The sequence below is a fragment of the Ovis aries genome, chromosome 12, assembly GCF_016772045.2.
Source record: "Ovis aries strain OAR_USU_Benz2616 breed Rambouillet chromosome 12, ARS-UI_Ramb_v3.0, whole genome shotgun sequence".
In the NCBI taxonomy this organism is placed as follows: domain Eukaryota; kingdom Metazoa; phylum Chordata; class Mammalia; order Artiodactyla; family Bovidae; genus Ovis; species Ovis aries.
In genome coordinates, this window is record NC_056065.1 from 17,071,839 (window position 1) to 17,091,934 (window position 20,096).

General features: G+C 38.1%; 1 non-coding gene across 1 annotated transcript; it reads left to right on the forward strand.

Annotated features, from left to right (window-relative positions):
• The first annotated feature begins 19,523 nt into the window (after positions 1-19,523).
• TRNAY-GUA (transfer RNA tyrosine (anticodon GUA)) lies at positions 19,524-19,595 on the forward strand. Its single transcript has one exon. It is a non-coding gene; the product is annotated as a tRNA-Tyr (tRNA).
• The last annotated feature ends 501 nt before the right edge of the window (positions 19,596-20,096 follow it).

Sequence of the window (20,096 nt, forward strand, 5' to 3'; positions counted from 1 at the left end):
GGTTCCATTTAAATTTTAGGATTATTCTAGTTCTGTGAAAAATGCCATGGGTAGGTTAATAGGAATTTCACTAAATCTGTAGTTTGCTTTGGGTAGTATGGCCATTTTAACAATATTAATTCTATCAATCCATGTTATATTGTTCCATTTCTTTGAATCACCATCAATTTCCTTTATTAAAATTTTATAGTTCTCAGTGTATGTCTTTCATCTTCTTGTTCAGGTTTATTCCCAAATATTTTAGTTTGGGAGGGGTGCAATTTTAAAAGATTTTTGTGTTTTTTAACTTTCCCTTTGGGATATTTCATTGTTAGTATAAATCAATGCAACCAATTTATATATATTAATCTTGAATCCTGCTACCTTGCTAAATTTATCTATCAGTGCTGGTAGTTTTGTGTGGAGTCTTTAGGGTTTTCTATATGTAGTATCATGTCATCTGCATTTAATGATAATTTTGCCTCTTCCCTTCCAGTTTGGATGCCATTTACTTCTCTTTCCTGTCTGACTGCTGTGGCTAAGACTTCCAATACTATGTTGAACAGAAGAGGGGAGAGTAACAACACTGGCATTGTCCTAGATTTTAGCAGGAAGGATTTCAGCTTTTCACTGTTGAATATTATATTGGCTGTGGGCTTCTCATAGTTTTTTATGATGTTGAAATATATTACCTCTATACCCACTTTGATAAGAGTTGTTATGAATGGATGTTGAATTTTGTCAATTGCTTTTTTGGTATCAGTTAAGATGATCATGTGTTTTTTGTCTATTTTTGATGTGTATGACATTGATTTGCATATGTGAACTATCCTTGTGATTTGGGATAAATACAGCTTGGTTGTGGTATACAATCTTTTTATGTGTTGTGAGATTTGGCTTGCTAATATTTTGTTGAGAATTTTTGCATCTATATTCATTACAGATATTGGACTGTAATTTTCTTTTTTAGTGGTGTCTTTGTCTGGTTTTGGTGTCAGGCTGATGGTGGCTTCATAGAATGTTCTTGGGAGTATTCCAATGTTTTTGAAGTTTGAGAAGGATCAGTATATGTTCTTCTTTTTATGTTAGGTAGAATTTGCCTGTGAAACCACATGGTCCTGGATATTTGTTTGTAAGGAGTTGCTTTTTTTTTTTTTTAATTACAGATTCTATTTCACTTCTGATGTTTGATCTGTTCAAATTATCTATTTCTTCTTGATTCAATTTTGTTGGGCTCTATGTTTCTAGAAACTCGTCCATTGCTTCTGGGTTGTCTATTTCTGCAATATTTGTTGTTACATCTCCTTTCTCACTTCTTATTTTATTTGAGTTCTCTCTATTTTATACATGGTCAGCCTGGCCAGAGGTATATCAATTTTCTTTGTTTTTTCAAAGAACCAGTTCTTGGTTTTATTGATTTTTTTTTCCTCCTTTAAAAAAATCTTTATTTCCTCTCTGATCTTTATTATTCCTTCCTTCTGCCGATTTTTCTTTCTTTCTTTCTTTCGTCTATTTCTTTTAAGTAGTATGTTAGGTTGTTTGAGATTTTTCTTGTCTCTTGAAGAAAGTCTGTATCACTATAAACTTCCCTCCAAGAATGCTTTCAGTGCAGACAATAGATGTTGTATATGTGTTTTCATTGTCATTTGCCTCAAGGTATTTTTAAATGTCCTCTTTGATTTTATCATTGATGCTTTTTTAATTTTTTTTTTTAAGTAGGATGTTGCTTAGTCTCCATGTAATCATTCCCGCCCCCCACCCCCGCATTTATTTTTGTGGTTATTTCTAGTTTCATGTCATTATGGCCAGAAAAGATGTTTGAGATAATTTCTATACTCTTAAATTTTCTAGGGCTTTTGTTCCCTGGTATGTCATCAATCCTAGAGAATGTTTCATGTGCAATTGAAAAGAATGTATATTCTGAGTTTTTGGTTAATAAAATCCAATCAGTTAAGTCTAACTGTCCTGTTTTATCATAAGATCTCTCTTGCCTTATTGACTTTCTGTCTAGAAAATCTGTCCATTGATGTGAGTAGGATGTTAAAGTCTCCTTCTATTATTGTATTCCTGTCAATTTTTCCCTTCTCATCTGTTCCTGTTTTATGTATTTGGGTGAACCTATATTAGGGGCATATATCTTAATGAGTGTAAAACTCTCTTCTTTTATTATTTTATCATTATATAATGTCCTCTTTACCTTTTTCTATGCCCTTTGTTTTAAAGTCTGTTTAGTCTTATATAAATATTGTGACTCTTGCTTTCTTGTGATTTTTGTCATTTCTGTCATTTCTGTTTACCTGAAATATCTTTATCTATTCCCATACTTTGAATCTGTGTGTGTCTTTGCCCTTAAGTTGCTCTCTGGAGGAGGTATATTATAGGCTCGTTCTCTTTTTTTTTTAATCCAATCTGCTACTGTTTGTGTTTTGATTGAGGCATTTAGCCCATTGACATTTTTTTCCTTTTAAATTATGAAAGTATGATAACACATTTACAGGAGACTTAGAATATTAGCCCACTGACATTTAAGGTAATTACTGAATAGATATTTGTATATTGCCATTTAAAACCTTGTTTTCCTGTTGACTCTGTGTTTCTTCTTTGTACCTTTCAGGTTTGGCTTTTTTTTTCTGTGTGGTCTGATGATTTCTCTTTATTTCCTGCTTGCATTTTCTTTTTTGTGGTTTCTGTGAATCTATTTTATGTTTTAGATTTCAGGTTACCCTGTTTTTCAAGCAGTCTATCCCCTTCCTATAGCTACTTCTTTAGACTGACAGTCATATAGACAAAAACACCTTATAGAAATGCTTTAGACTGATAGTCATATAGACATAAACACCTTCTAGAAATACTTTAAAACATAATAGAATCAACATTTTCTTACTCTCCTTCCTCACATTTTATGATTTTGATGTCCTCCTTCACATCTTCATGTATATTCTTTTGCCATTCATTGTGGTTATCATTGTTTTCACAAAAATATACTGATTTTTAAAATCCTGTGTATGAGCTTATCTAAATGATTTACTTTCAAGGGTGATTTTATCTTTCCTATAGATTTTTCTTTTCAGTTTAGAGAAAATCTTTTAATATTTCTTTTAGGATAGGTTTAGTATTGCTGAATTCTTTTAGTTTCTGCTTGTCTGAGAAATTCTTTTTCTCTCTCCTATTCTAACTGATAATAAATGTTGCTATATAGAATACATAGAGAGTATTCTAGGTTGCATATTTTTTCCCTTTTAGGATTTTAAATATATCTTTCTACTTCTTTCTGGCCTGCAACCTTTCTATAGAGAAATTAGCTGATAACTTATGAGAGTTCCCTTGTAATTAACTCTTTATTTTCACGTCTTGGTGTATGTCTGTTTGAGTTTGTCTTATTTGAGACCCTCCGTGTTTTCTGTACTTAGGTTTCCACCTTCTTCTTTACTTTGGGGATGTTTTCAGCCATAGTTTCTTCAAATACATTTTTGCTCTCCTTTTCTCTTTCTTCATCTTCTGGGGTCCTTATTATGAGTAGATTTGCATGCTTTATATTATTCCATAGGTCTCATACACTGCTTTTCATTTTTTAAATCTGATTTCCTGCCTGCTGTTCTGATTGGGTTATTTCCACAATTATATCTTTCAGATCACTTATTCATGCTTCTGCATGATTCGTTCTGTTAGTCATTGCTTTTAGCTCAGTTTCCACTTTGACAAATTAGTTTCCTAATTTTTCCTGACTCCTCTTTATAATATACATTGACAGTTCTTTTTATAGTAATCTGCCTTTATGTCAATAGACTTTCTTAATTCCTTCAGTATTTTCATTATCTCTTTTGTGAAATCAGTGCAGGTCTGTTAATTATTTGTTATTTCAGAGGAAGTCTCTTGGTCTTTTAACTGAGACTGGTTCCTCTGCTTCTTCATTTTATATCTCTTACTCTATAAGTTTAGGAGAAACAACTGTCTACTGTGGTCTTTGAGGAGTATGTATATGTGGCAGCATCTCTAACATGTATGGAAAGAAAATGAAAGTGAAAATATTACTCAATTGTGTCCATCTTTTTGTGACCCTATGGACTGCAGCCCACCAAACTCCTCTGCCCATGGAATTCTCCAGGCAAGAATACTGGATTGGGTTGCTATGCCCTCCTCACAGGGTATCTTCCTGAACCAGCATGGGTGTAGCATGTGTGGGTTTAATATTTTTGGTGTGAAGGCTGTTTTCAGTGTGAATGCCCCCTGCCTTTTTCCTTGGCGTGTGCTGGCCATGTTACCCTTGTTGCAGGTGTGCAGATGTGGTGGCTGGGTGCCCACTTCCAGAGTTCTCAGTGGTGGCAGCAGCTTCTGTGCATCCCTGGAGCCCACAATGGCAGTGGCTCATGACTGCTCCTGGAGTCCATGGCAGTGGCTGGCACCTGCTAACAAAGTTACTGCAGGTGGTGTTCTGTTGCCTAGGAGCCAGCTCAGGGAAAAAGGTTGCAGTGGAGGGGCCTGCCCCTCCCCACTCATGCATCCTTCAAACAATGGCACCTGGCCTCTAAAGTCAACTAGACTTCCTCTGCCTACACATTTGGTTGTAGTCACACCAGACTTCAACCCTTTCAGTGTTTCTTGCTGGCAACCCCAGTCCTCTCCCTGGGTCTGAGCTACGAAGCCTGAGACTCTGCACTGAGACCCCTCCTGCACCAGTGAGCATGTGTCTCAAGTCGGGGAGTGAGAGCGGAGCCAATGACCATTCTCTGCAGGTTTCTCTTCATTTAGGCTGCCACAAACTGGTAGCTCTCCTCTCTTCTGTGGCTCCAAAGCTGCCCATCTGTCGAGGCTGATCTCCCTTCTGGTAAAGAGACTTCCCAGAGCGAGAGAATATTTCCTCTTTCATAACTCTCTGGAGATTGTCAGTCCCATCCTGATTTCTCTTTTTTGGCAAAAGTACTGGAGTTTCAGCTTTAGCATCATTCCTTCCAAAGAAATCCCAGGGCTGATCTCCTTTAGAATGGACTGGTTGGATCTCCTTGCAGTCCAGGAGACTCTCAAGAGTCTTCTCCAACACCACAGTTCAAAAGCATCAATTCTTTGGGGCTCAGCTTTCTCCACAGTCCAACTTCTCACATCCATCATGACCACTGGAAAAACCACAGCCTTGACTAGACTGAACTTTGTTGGCAAAGTAATGTCTCTGCTTTTGAATATGCTATCTAGGTTGGTCATAACTTTTCTTCCAAGGAGTAAGTGTCTTTTAATTTCATGGCTGCAGTCACCATCTGCAGTGATTTTGGAGCCCCAAAAAATAAAGTCTGACACTGTTTCCACTGTTTCCCCATCTATTTCCCATGAAGTGATGGGACTGGATGCCATGATCTTCGTTTTCTGAATGTTGAGCTTTAAGCCAACTTTTTCGCTTGCTTTCACTTTCATCCAGAGGCTTTTTAGTTCCTCTTCACTTTCTGCCATAAGGGTGGTGTCATCTGCATATCTGAGGTGATTGGTATTTCTCCCGGCAATCTTGATTCCAGCTTGTGCTACTTCCAGCCCAGCGTTCCTCATGATGTACTCTGCATAGAATTTAAAGAAGCAGGGTGACAATATACAACCTTGACATACTCCTTTTCCTATTTGGTACCAGTCTGTTGTTCCATGTCCAGTTCTAACTGTTGCTTCCTGACCTGCATACAGGTTTCTCAAGAGATAGGTCAGGTGGTCTGGTATTCCCATCTCTCTGAGAATTTTCCACAGTTTATTGTGATCCACACAGTCAAAGGCTTTGGCATAGTCAATAAAGCAGACATAGATGCTTTTCTGGAACTCTTGGTTTTTCCATGATCCAGCAGATGTTGGCAATTTGATCTCAGGTTCCTCTGCCTTTTCTAAAACCAGATTGAAGATCTGGAAGTTCACGGTTCATGTATTGCTGAAGCCTGGCTTGGAGAATTTTGAGCATTACTTTACTAGCATGTGATATGAGTGCGATTGTGTGGTAGTTCGAGCATTCTTTGACAGTACCTTTCTTTGGGATTGGAATGAAAACTGACCTTTTCCAATCCTGAGGCCACTGCTGAGTTTTCCAAATTTGCTGGCATATTGAGTGCAGCACTTTCACAGCATCATCTTTCAGGGTTTGAAATAGCTCAACTGGAATTCCATCACCTCCACTATCTTTGTTTGTAGTGATGCTTTCTAAGGCCCACTTGACTTCACATTCCAGGATGTCTAGCTCTAGGTGAGTGATCATACCATCATGATTATCTTGGTCATGAAGATCTTTTTTGTACAGTTCTCTTGTGTATTCTTGCCACCTCTTCTTAATATCTTCTGCTTCTGTTAGGTCCATACCATTTCTGTCCTTTATCGAGCCCATCTTTGCAGGAAATGTTCCCTTGGTATCTCTAATTTTCTTGAAGAGATCTCTAGTCTTTCCCATTCTGTTCTTTTCCTCTATTTCTTTGCATTGATCGCTGAGGAAGGCTTTCTTATCTCTTCTTGCTATTCTTTGGAACTCTGCATTCACATGCTTATAACTTTCCTTTTCTCCTTTGCTTTTCGCTTCTCTTCTTTTCACTGCTATTTGTAAGGCCTCCCCAGACAGCCATTTTGCTTTTTTGCATTTCTTTTCCATGAGGATAGTCTTGATCCCTGTTTCCTGTACAATGTCATGAACCTTCATCCATAGTTCATCAGGCACTCTATCTATCAGATCTAGTCCCTTAAATCTATTTCTCACTTCCACTATATAATCATAAGGGATCTGATTTAGGTCATCCCTGAATGGTCTAGTCGTTTTCCCTACTTTCTTCAATTTAAGTCTGAATTTGGCAATAAGGAGCTCATGATCTGAGCCACAGTCAGCTCCTGGTCTTGTTTTTGCTGACTGTATAGAGCTTTGCCATCTTTGGCTGCAAAGAATATAATCAATCTGCTTTCAGTGTTGACCATCTGGTGATGTCCACGTGTAGAGTCTTCTCTTGTGTTGTTGGAAGAGGGTGTTTGCTATGACCAGTGTTTTTTCTTGGCAAAATTCTATTAGCCTTTGTCCTGCTTCATTCTATATTCCAAGGTCAAATTTGCCTGTTACTCCAGGTGTTTCTTGACTTCCTACTTTTGTATTCCAGTCCCCTATAATGGAAAGGACATCTTTTTTTCTTAAATTTTTTAGGAAATTCCACATTGTTTTCCATAGTGACTGTACCAATTTACATCCCCACCAACCATGTACCAGGATTCCTTTCTCTCTACATCTTTGCCACCATCTCTTATTTCCTTTGTGATAATAGCCATTTAAACAAGTATGAGGTGGAATCATATTTTGGTTTTGATTTGCATTTCCCTAATAATTAGTGACATTGAAGGTTCTTTCGTGTACCTGCCGATCACCTGTGTATTTTCTTTGGAAAGATGTCTATTTGGATCATCTGCCCATTTTTTTTTTAATTGGAGGCTAATTAATTTACAATATTGTATTGGTTTTGCCATATATCAACAAGAATCCACCATGGGTATACACGTGTTCCCCATCCTGAACCCCCCTCCCACCTCCCTCCCCATACCATCCCTCTGGGTCTATTTAAGTGGATTTTCTTTGTTGTTGTTGAATTTTATTTTTCTGTATAATCTGGACAGTAACCTTTTATCAAATACATGATTTGGAAATATCTACTCTCATTCAGTAGTTTGACTTTTCATTTTTATACTGGCTTCCTTTGCTGAAAAGAAGCTCTTTAGTTTGATACAGTCCTATTTGCTTATTTTTGCTTTTGTTTCCCCTGTCTTTGGAATCAAATACACTGTTAAGACTAATGTTAATGAGGCTACCCCCTATGTTTTCTTCTAGGAATTTTATGGTTTCAGGTTTTACATTCAGGTCTACCACATGACCCAGATATTTCATTTCTTAAAACACAAAAATCACTAATTTAAAAAGATATATGTGTCTTTATGCTCATTATAGCATTATATAGAATATAAAAATGTTTAAAAAAAAGAAGCACCCAATGATGGATGAATAATTAAAGAAGATGTGGTTAAATATATTCAGTGGAATACTATTCAGCCATAACAAGTAAAATTCTGCCATTTGGAACAATAGGGATGGACCTTGTGGGTATTATGCCAAGTGTAAAGTAAAATAAAGTTAAAAACAAACAAACAAAAATAAAATAAAATAAAAAACAAAAACAAATGAACAAACAAACTTAAACAAAGCAAATTCACAGATACATTGAGCCAATTAGTGATTACTAGATAGCAAGAGGGTTGGGGGCTAACAAAGTAGGTGAAGGGAACAAAATGTACAACAGTGAATGGTAACAAGACTTGTGATGATGATCACTTTGTAGTATATATTTGTGTTGAATTTTAAGGCTGTACACCTGAAACTTATTTTGAAAAAGGAATGGGTATATTTGACTCTACAAGCTAATTTAGATCTCTAAAAGAAACCTATTCAACTGAATTTAATATGATTGATATACCCTATGGATTTAGTGAATCAGTTCAGTTCAGTCACTCAGTCTGGTCTGATTCTGCAACCCCACAGATTGCAGCATGTCAGGCTTCCCTGTCCATCACCAACTCCTGAAGTTTGCTCAGACTCATGTCTATCAAGTCAGTGATGCCATCCATCTCATCTTCTGTTGCCCCCTTCTCCTCCTGTTTTTCAGCATCAGGCTCTTTTGCAATGAGTCAGTTCTTCGCATCTGGTGGCCAAAGTATTGGCGTTTCAGCTTCAGCATCAGTCCTTCCAATGCATATTCAGGACTGATTTCCTTTAGGATGGACTGGTTGGATCTCCTTGCCATTCAAGGGACTCTCAAAAGTCTTCTCCAATACCACATTTTAGAGACAGGGGAAAGATGGCGGAGGAATAGGACGGGAAGACAACTTTCTCCCTCACAAATTCCTCAAAAGAACATTTCAACGCCGAGCAAACTCCACAAAACAACTTCTGTAGGCTGGCAGAGGACATCAGGCAACCAGAAAAGCAGACCATTGTCTTCAAAAACAGGTAGGAAAAAATATAAAAGACGAAAAAGGAGACAAAGGAGGTGGGGAGGGAGCTCCGTCCCGGGAAGGGAAGCCCGTCCCGGGAAGGGAATTTTAAGAAGAGAGGTTTCCAAACACCAGGAAACACTCTCCCTGCCGAGTCTGTGGTGAGCCTTGGAAACACAGAGGGCAACATAACAGGAAGGAAAAATAGATAAATAATTAAAACCAAGAGATTACAAGCCCACCAGTAACTCCCCCAGCGGAAAAGCAGCACAGACGCCTGCATCCGCCATTGGGAAGTGGGGGCAGGGCAGGGACGCGCGGGAGGCGCGGGCTGCAGAGCTTTGTAAGAATCGGGCAGGAACGCCCCACACGCAACCAGAACGATCTAACTTGGGCTAGCAAACCAGACTGTGGGATAGATACCACGCGAAAAGCTCGAACATAAGACACCGCCAGGACCGAGCACAGAACAAAGGACGGAATGGAAAAAGCCGGCTGCAGACCATCCCCCGCCAGGGACAGGCAGCCAGAGCCGTAAGGACTGGAAAGGGGCAATTGCAGACCTGGAGAGACTTTACTTACCTAACTGCAAGTAGGCTCCTTTGCTAAGACTTCTGGGGGTGCTGGACAGTCACAATCTGCCTCACGGGGTGCGCCAGCGGTCCACCCAGAAAGCTGAGTAGCAGCGGCAGAAAAGGTGACAAGCCGCGGCGATAGCGCTCGCCAAACTCCTGAGCTACTCGGACCTGGGAAGGGCACAAAGCGCAGTCCCCGCCGAATCTGTGCCTCTGAGGGCTGCCTGAGTGCCGAACCTGAGCGGCTTGGACAGGGAAAGTGCACGCAGCCTAGGGGTGGCCCCAGAAGGTTCCCGGCTGAGCATCGTAGAGCCGGAGCGGTTTGTGCGCCGCGAGAAAGGAAAGGTCAAGCAGGGCAGAGATACTGTGTGCACACAAAAGTGCTATTTGTTTGCAGCATCCCCCTTCCCCACAGCGCGACTGAACTAGTGAGCCTACAAAACCAGTAAACAGAAGAAGTTAAACAGAGGGAACCACCTTGGAAGTGATCCCACACGGCCCATAACACCAGAGAAGGGCTAGATATATTTTTGCTATTTTTAAAATCATTCCTTTTTTTTTTTTCTTTTTTTCTTTTTTTTCTAACTTTTTTTAAATTGTTAAGTCTTCTATTTCTCCTCCAATTTTTATTTCTATAACCTATTATTACTATTTTTTTTAAAAAAAAAAGACTTTTTTTTTCTTTCTTTCTTCTTTTTTTTTTTTTAAGGCAAACACCATATATAGTCCTCGGATGGTTGTTGGTGGTTTTTTGTTTGTTTGTTTGTTTTTAATAATTCTTTTTTTTCTTTCTTCCTTTTTCCTTCTGCTTTTCTTTAATATTGTATCTTTGAAAATCCAACCTCTACTCTAGATTTTTAATCTTTGCTCTTAAGTTTTTGTTGACAATTTTGTACATTTAAAAACCCAAAAATCACTACCCAAGTTTACCTGAGCGCGAGATTACTGGCTTGACCACTCTCTCCTCCTCTGGACTCTCCTTTTTCTCCACCAGGTGGCCTCTGTCTCTTTTCTCCCCTATCTCTTCTCTATCCAACTCTGTGAATCTCTGTGTGTTCCAGACGGTGGAGAACACCTAAGGAACTGGTTACTGGCAGGATTTGTCTCTCTCCTTCTCATTCCTCTCTCTTATCCTCCTGGTCACCTCTGTCTACTTCCTCCCTCTCCTCTGCCCCGTATAACTCTGTTAATACCTCTGAGCCGTCCAGACTATAGAGCACACATAAGGAAGTGACTACTGGCTAGCTTGCTCTCTCCTCTTTTGATCTCACCCCATCTCATTCCAGTTACCTCTAAGTACCCCCTCCATCTTCTCTTCTCCTTGTAACTCAGTGAACCTATCTGAGTGTCCCTCAATGTGGAGAAACTTTTCATCTTTAACCTAGATGTTTTATCATCGGTGCTGTATAGATGGAGAAGTCTAGAGGCTACTGTAAAAATAAAACTGAAAACCAGAAGCAGGAGGCTTAAATCCAAAGCCTGAAAACATTAGAGAACTCTTGAATTCAGGGAACATTAAGCAATAGGAGCTCATCAAATGCCTTCATACCTACACCGAAACCAAGCTCCACCCAAGGGCCAACAAGTTCCAAAACAAGACATACCACACAAATTCTCCAGCAACACAAAAACACTCCCCTGAGCTTCAATATACAGGCAGCTCAAAATTATCCCAAAACCTTTGATGTCTCATAACCCATTACGGGTCACTCCACTGCACTCCAGAGAGAAGAAACCCAGCTCCACCCACCAAAACTCCAACACAGGCCTCCCTAACCAGGAAACCTTGACAAGCCACTGATAGAACCCCACCCACAGTGAGGAAGCTCCATAATAAAGAGAACTCCACAAATTATCAGAATATAAAAAGGCCACCCCAAACGCAGCAATATAACCAAGAGGAAGAGACAGAGGAATACTCAGCAGGTAAAGGAACAGGAGAGCTGCCCACCAAACCAAACAAAAGAGGAAGAAGTAGGGAATCTACCAGAAAAGGAATTCCAAATATTGATAGTGAAAATGATCCAAAATCTTGAAATCAAAATGGAATCACAGATAAATAGCCTAGAGACAAGGATTGAGAAGATGCAAGAAAGGTTTAACAAGGACCTAGAAGAAATAAAAAAGAGTCAAAATATATTGAATAACGCAATAAATGAGATCAGAAACACTCTGGAGGCAACAAATAGTAGAATAACGGAGGCAGAAGATAGGATTAGTGAAATAGAAGATAGAATGGTAGAAATAAATGAATCAGAGAGGAAACAAGAAAAACGAATTAAAAGAAATGAGGACAATCTCAGAGACCTCTAGGACAATATGAAACGCTCCAACATTCGAATTATATGAGTCCCAGAAGAAGAAGACAGAAAGAAAGATCATGAGAAAATCCTTGAGGAGATAATAGTTGAAAACTTCCCTAAAATGGGGAAGGAAATAATCACACAAGTCCAAGAAACACAGAGAGTTCCAAATAGGATAAACCCAAGGCGAAACACCCCAAGACACATATTAATCAAATTAACAAAGATCAAACACAAAGAACAAATATTAAAAGCAGCAAGGGAAAAACAACAAATAACACACAAGGGGATTCCCATAAGGATAACAGCTGATCTTTCAATAGAAACTCTTCAGGCCAGGAGGGAATGGCAAGACATACTTAAAGTGATGAAAGACAATAACCTACAGCCCAGATTACTGTACCCAGCAAGGATCTCATTCAAATACGAAGGAGAAATCAAAAGCTTTACAAACAAGCAAAAGCTGAGGGAATTCAGCACCACCAAACCAGCTCTCCAACAAATTCTAAAGGATATTCTCTAGACAGGAAACACGAAAGGGTGTATAAACCCGAACCCAAAACAATAAAGTAAATGGTAACGGGATCATACTTATCAATAATTACCTTAAACGTAAATGGGTTGAACGCCCCAACCAAAAGACAAAGACTGGCTGAATGGATACAAAAACAAGACCCCTCTATATGCTGCTTACAAGAGACCCACCTCAAAACAAGGGACACATACAGACTGAAAGTGAAGGGCTGGAAAAAGATATACCACGCAAATAGAGACCAAAAGAAAGCAGGAGTGGCAATACTCATATCCGATAAAATAGACTTTAAAACAAAGGCTGTGAAAAGAGACAAAGAAGGCCACTACATAATGATCAAAGGAACAATCCAAGAAGAAGATATAACAATTATAAATATATATGCACCCAATATAGGAGCACCGCAATATGTAAGACAAATGCTAACAAGTATGAAAGGGGAAATCAACAATAACACAATAATAGTGGGAGACTTTAATACCCCACTCACACCTATGGACAGATCAACTAAACAGAAAATTAACAAAGAAACGCAAACTTTAAATGATACATTAGATCAGTTAGACCTAATTGATATCTATAGGACATTTCACCCCAAAACAATGAATTTCACCTTTTTTCAAGTGCTCATGGAACCTTCTCCAGGATAGATCACATCCTGGGCCATAAATCTAAACTTGATAAATTCAAAAAATCGAAATCATTCCAAGCATCTTTTCTGACCATAATGCATTAAGATTAGATCTCAATTACAGGAGAAAAACTATTAAAAATTCCAACATATGGAGGTTGAACAACACACTTCTGAATAACCAACAAATCACAGAAGAAATCAAAAAGAAATCAAAATATGCATAGAAACTAATGAAAATGAAAACACAACAACCCAAAACCTGTGGGACACTATAAAAGCAGTGCTAAGAGGAAAGTTCATAGCAATACAGGCATACCTCAAGAAATAAGAAAAAAGTCAAATAAATAACCTAACTCTACAACTAAAACAACTAGAAAAGGAAGAATTGGAGAACCCCAGAGTTAGTAGAAGGAAAGAAATCTTAAAAATTAGGGCAGAAATAAATGCAAAAGAAACAAAAGAGACCATAGCAAAAATCAACAAAGCCAAAAGCTGGTTCTTTGAAAGGACAAATAAAATTGACAAACCATTAGCCAGACTCATCAAGAAGCAAAGAGAGAAAAATCAAATCAATAAAATTAGAAATGAAAATGGAGAGATCACAACAGACAACACAGAAATACAAAGGATCATAAGAGACTACTATCAGCAGTTGTATGCCAATAAAATGGACAACGTGGAAGAAATGGACAAATTCTTAGAAAAGTACAATTTTCCAAAACTGAACCAGGAAGAAATAGAATATCTTAACAGACCATCACAAGCACGGAAATTGAAACTGTAATCAGAAATCTTCCAGCAAACAGAAGCCCAGGTCCAGACGGCTTCACAGCTGAATTCTACCAAAAATTTTGAGAAGAGCTAACACCTATCCTCCTCAAACTCTTCCAGAAATTGCAGAGGAAGGTAAACTTCCAAACTCATTCTATGAGGCCACCATCACCCTAATACCAAAACCTGACAAAGATGTCACAAAAAAAGAAAACTACAGGCCAATATCACTGATGAACATATATGCAAAAATCCTCAACAAAATTCTAGCAATCAGAATCCAACAATACATTAAAAAGATCATACACCATGACCAAGTGGGCTTTATCCCAGGGATGCAAGGATTCTTCAATATCCGCAAATCAATCAATGTAATTCACCACATTAACAAATTGAAAAATAAAAACCATATGATTATCTCAATAGATGCAGAGAAGGCCTTTGACAAAATTCAACATCCATTTATGATAAAAACTCTCTAGAAAGCAGGAATAAAAGGAACATACCTCAACATAATAAAAGCTATCTATGACAAACCCACAGCAAACATTATCCTCAATGGTGAAAAATTGAAAGCATTTCCCCTAAAGTCAGGAACAAGACAAGGGTGTCCACTTTCACCGCTACTATTCAACATAGTTCTGGAAGTTTTGGCCACAGCAATCAGAGCAGAAAAAGAAATAAAAGGAATCCAAATTGGAAAAGAAGAAGTAAAACTCTCACTGTTTGCAGATGACATGATCCTCTACATGGAAAACCCTAAAGACTCCACCAGAAAATTACTAGAGCTCATCAACGAATATAGTAAAGTTGCAGGATATAAAATCAACACACAGAAATCCCTTGCATTCCTATACACGAATAATGAGAAAGTAGAAAAGAAATTAAGGAAACAATTCCATTCACCATTGCAACGAAAAGAATAAAATACTTAGGAATATATCTACCTAGAGAAACTAAAGACCTATATATAGAAAACTATAAAACACTGATGAAAGAAATCAAAGAGGACACTAATAGATGGAGAAGTATACCATGTTCATGGATCGGATGAATCAATATAGTGAAAATGAGTATACTACCCAAAGCAATTTACAAATTCAATGCAATCCCTATCAAGCTACCAGCCACATTTTTCACAGAACTAGAACAAATCATTTCAAGATTTGTATGGAAATACAAAAAATCTCGAATAGCCAAAGCAATCTTGAGAAAGAAGAATGGAACTGGAGGAATCAACTTGCCTGACTTCAGGCTCTACTACAAAGCCACAGTCATCAAGACAGTATGGTACTGGCACAAAGACAGACATATAGATCAATGGAACAAAATAGAAAGCCCAGAGATAGATCCACACACATATGGACACCTTATCTTTGACAAAGGAGGCAAGAATATACAATGGAGTAAAGACAATCTCTTTAACAAGTGGTGCTGGGAAAACTGGTCAACCACTTATAAAAGAATGAAACCAGATCACTTCCTAACACTGCACACAAAAATAAACTCAAAATGGATTAAAGATCTAAATGTAAGATCAGAAACTATAAAACTCCTAGAGGAGAACATAGGCAAAACACTCTCAGACATAAATCACAGCAGGATCCTCTATGATCCACCTCCCAGAATTCTGGAAATAAAAGCAAAAATAAACAAATGGGATCTAATTAAAATTAAAAGCTTCTGCACAACAAAGGAAAATATAAGCAAGGTGAAAAGACAGCCTTCTGAATGGGAGAAAATAATACCAAATGAAGCAACTGCAAACAACTAATCTCAAAAATATACAAGCAACTTATGCAGCTCAATTCCAGAAAAATAAACGACCCAATCAAAAAATGGGCCAAAGAACTAAATAGACATTTCGCCAAAGAAGACATACGGATGGCTAACAAACACATGAAAAGATGCTCAACATCACTCATTATCAGAGAAATGCAAATCAAAACCACAATGAGGTACCACTTCACACCAGTCAGAATGGCTGCGATCCAAAAATCTGCAAGCAATAAATGCTGGAGAGGGTGTGGAGAAAAGGGAACCCTCCTACACTGTTGGTGGGAATGCAAACTAGTACAGCCACTATGGAGAACAGTGTGGAGATTCCTTAAAAATTGCAAATAGAACTACCTTATGACCCAGCAATCCCTCTGCTGGGCATACACTCCGAGGAAACCAGAATTGAAAGAGACACATGTACCCCAATGTTCATCGCAGCACTGTTTATAATAGCCAGGACATGGAAACAACCTAGATGTCCATCAGCAGATGAATGGATAAGACAGCTGTGGTACATATACACAATGGAGTATTACTCAGCCATTAAAAAGAATTCATTTGAATCAGTTCTGATGAGATGGATGAAACTGGAGCCAATTATACAGAGTGAAGTAAGCCAGAAAGAAAAACACCAATACAGTATACTAACACATATATATGGAATTTAGGAAGATGGCAATGACGACCCTGTATGCAAGACAGGGAAAGAGACACAGCTGTGTATAACGGACTTTTGGACTCAGAGGGAGAGGGAGAGGGTGGGATGATTTGGGAGAATGGCATTCTAACATGTATACTATCATGTAAGAATTGAATCACTAGTCTATATCTGACGCAGGGTGCAGCATGCTTGGGGCTGGTGCATGGAGATAACCCAGAGAGATGTTATGGGGAGGGAGGTGGGAGGGGGGTTCATGTTTGGGAATGCATGTAAGAATTAAAGATTTTAAAATTTAAAAAACTAAAAACAACAACAACAAAAAAAACACCACATTTTAAAAGCATCAATTCTTTGGTGCTCAGTTTTCTTTACAGTCCAGCTCTCACATCCATGCATGACTATTGGAAAAACCAACTTTGACTAGATGGACCTTTGTTGGCAAAGTAATGTCTCTGCTTTTTAGTGAATAGTGAATGATAAAAGTGTACATTCAATGAGTTAAAACTGTTCATTTGAAAAATTTTTATAGTAAAATTTTAGAAAATAGTTGGAAAAATTATCAGTGATTCATAAGTTTGTTTTTATTCACATATTTATAAACAAGGATTTCAATTTATTAACTTATAAACAAATGTATTATTATAAAGCTGACTGTAATATCTGTTTGTATAGGTCACAGACAAAACTACATTTTTGTCTGAAATCTCCTGTGATCATGGAAACATGGTAAGGGTACGTTGACTTAAGTATCATGTTTGTTTTTTTTTTCTTTAAATTTGATGTTACACTGTGAACATACATGAGTCTATCTGATGCCCATCATGAGTAAAAAATTCTCTAAATGGTTGATCTAAGCACTTTCTTTACTGAATAGTCCTGGGGACACAATATCTGAATCAAATTTGCCCATGGAGTCAAGCCATTTTAAAATAAGTATCAGTGCCGAATGAGAAATTAAATAGTTAGATAGAGAAAAAGAAAGAATTAAAGTAAAGCTTTGCAGAGAGTGGGAAGTGGTATCACCCAGAATAAAGCTCTAGTGTGGGTCTGACATTCTCCAGTAGTCTCCCTGGAGATGAAGGATAAGGCAATACTTCTTTTATTTATTTTGTATCATTTCCTCCTCACACTAGATTGGTCGTCTAGTTAGAAATAGATTTTTAGCTTAAAATGCATTTCCTTAACGATATCATTCTGTTTTTACTTTTCAGTATTATTGGGAAAAAGGCTAGAGTCATTATGAGTTTCACTAATATATATTTGCAATTTTTGTTTCTGATTTTAATCCTCTTGGCTGTTATCTATCACATTCTGAATTGTGGAATATTGTGCCCTTAGAGCAAGACTCCTTTAATTCACTCTACTGGGCACTTGATATATACTTTAATCTGGAAACACTTTCATTTAGGAATAATCTAAAATACTGTATTTTGTATTAAAATGTTTCTATCTGAAATAGATAGAAATGTTGGATCCTCCATATTAATGTTTTGAATATTTTTTTCCTAATTTCAATCTTTTACATTTTCCTTCTCTGAGTGTTTTTCTTTTACTGTATTTCCCTTTAAAAAATTGATATATAGTTGACTTACAATGTTGTCTTAGTCTCAGGTGTACAGCAAAGTGATTCAGTTATATGCAAATATGTGCTCAGTTGCTTCTGACTCTTTGTGGTCCCCCAGACTCTAGCCCACCAGGCTCCGTCGTCCATGGGATTTCCTAGGCAAAAATACCGGGGTGGACTTCCATTTCCTTCTCCAAATATATATATGTGTGTGTGTGTGTGTGTGTGTGTGTGTGTGTGTGTATTTATATATATTATAAATATTTATTTATATTAATATATTTATTTATAAATATTTATTTATATTAATATATTTATTTATAAATATTTATTATATAAATTCATAAATATATACAAATACATATAATTTTAAGATTCTTTTCCCTTATTGTTATTACAGATGTTAACTATAGTTCTCTGCGCATTTTCTGACCTAGTTTTTAATATATATTCTAGAAATTACCTACCATACTTTTAATTTCAAAGAATTTCTTTCACTGTAATACGCCCTTTCATATAGCATATGGCCATTGCTTTTTTTTAATGAATGCAATGTTGTGTTGTATTACCTTGAGGGTTTAAAATTTTTTCCCACTGTTTCTTGTGTTATATCTGTTAACATAATTTTTTTTTTTTCAAATTTGCTTATTGGCATTTGAGGAGGCTGTTTGGCAGACTAAGAAGGGTATAAGTGATCTATTAATATATCTGGGGTGAGAGGGAAGATCTGACCATTCAGGTTTTCAGATTTTCTCCTTCCAATGTAACTCCTCTAAAGAATAAATCCCTATTATTTGGCCTGTGTATAGGCACATGTGCAGAGTTGAAAGGGGAAACAGCTGTTCCATACATTTCAAATATTTTCTAGTCTTTTGCCTTATCCAGCCTATCAGTTATAAGGTCAATGTTTTTGGTTTATGGTTTTGCTTTTTTTAGGCTTCTGTAGGATGAAGGCAATGGCACCCCACTCCAGTACTCTTGCCTGGAAAATCCCATGGATGGAGGAGCCTGGTAGGCTGCGGTCCATGAGGTCACTAAGAGTCAGACACGACTGAGCGACTTCACTTTCCCTTTTCACTTTCCCTGCATTGGAGAAGGAAATGGCAACCCACTCCAATGTTCTTGCCTGGAGAATCCCAGGGACGGGGGAGCCTGATGGGCTGTCATCTATGGGGTCACACAGAGTCGGAAATGACTGAAGTGACGCAGCAGCAGCAGCAGCAGGATGAATAGTTTCTCCTTTCAACATTTATTTTTCCTATATTTTAGTTGCTACTTCTTTTGGCCTATTAAATCATTTCCCCCATCTATGTTTCTGCTTTAAAATATTCATTGAAGACTTGCATCTACTACCTATTTTATCAGTTCAGTTCAGTCGCTCAGTCTCACTCTTTGAGACCCCAAGAACTGCAGCACGCCAGGCTTCCCTGTCCATCACATCCTCTGTTACCCCCTTCTCCTCCGGCCCCCAAACCCTCCCAGCATCAGGGTCTCTTCCAATGGGTCAGCTCTTCACATCAGGTGGCCAAAGTATTGGAGTTTCAGCTTCAGCATCAGTCCTTCCAATGAATATTCAGGATGGATATTCTTTAGGATTGACTGGTTTGACCTTGCAGTCCAAGGGATTCTCAAGAGTCTTCTCCAACACCGCAGTTTAAAAGCATCAGGTCTTTGGCACTCAGCTTTCTTTATAGTCCAACTCTCACATCCATACACAACTACTGGAAAAACTATTGCTTTGACTAGATGGAGGCTTCCCTGGTGGCTCAGATGGTAAAGTGTCTGCCTGTAGTGCGGGAGACCCGGGTTCAATCCCCGGGTTGGGAAGATCCCCTGGAGAAGGAAATGGCAACCCACTCCAGTACTCTTGCCTAGAAAATTCCATGGACTGAGAGGCTCCTCAGAACCTGGTAGGCTACAGTCCATGGGGTCACAAAGAGTTGGACACGACTGAGCAAATGGACCTTTGTTGGCAAAGTAATGCCTCTGCTTTTTAATATGTTGTCTAAGTCGGTCATAACTTTTCTTCCAAGGAGCAAGCATCTTTTAATTTCATGATTGCAGTCACCATCTGCACTGATTTTGGAGCCCAAGAATATAAAGTCTAGCACTGTTTCCATTATTTCCCCATGTATTTGCCATTAAGTGATGGGACCAGATGCCATGATCTTCATTTTTTGAATGTTGAGTTTTAAGCCAATTTTTTCACTCTCCTCTTTCACTTTCACCAAGAGGCTCTTTGGTTCTTCTTTGCTTTCTGCCATAACGGTGGCATATCTAAGGTTATCGATACTTCTCCCTGCAATCTTGATTTCAGCTTGTGCTTCA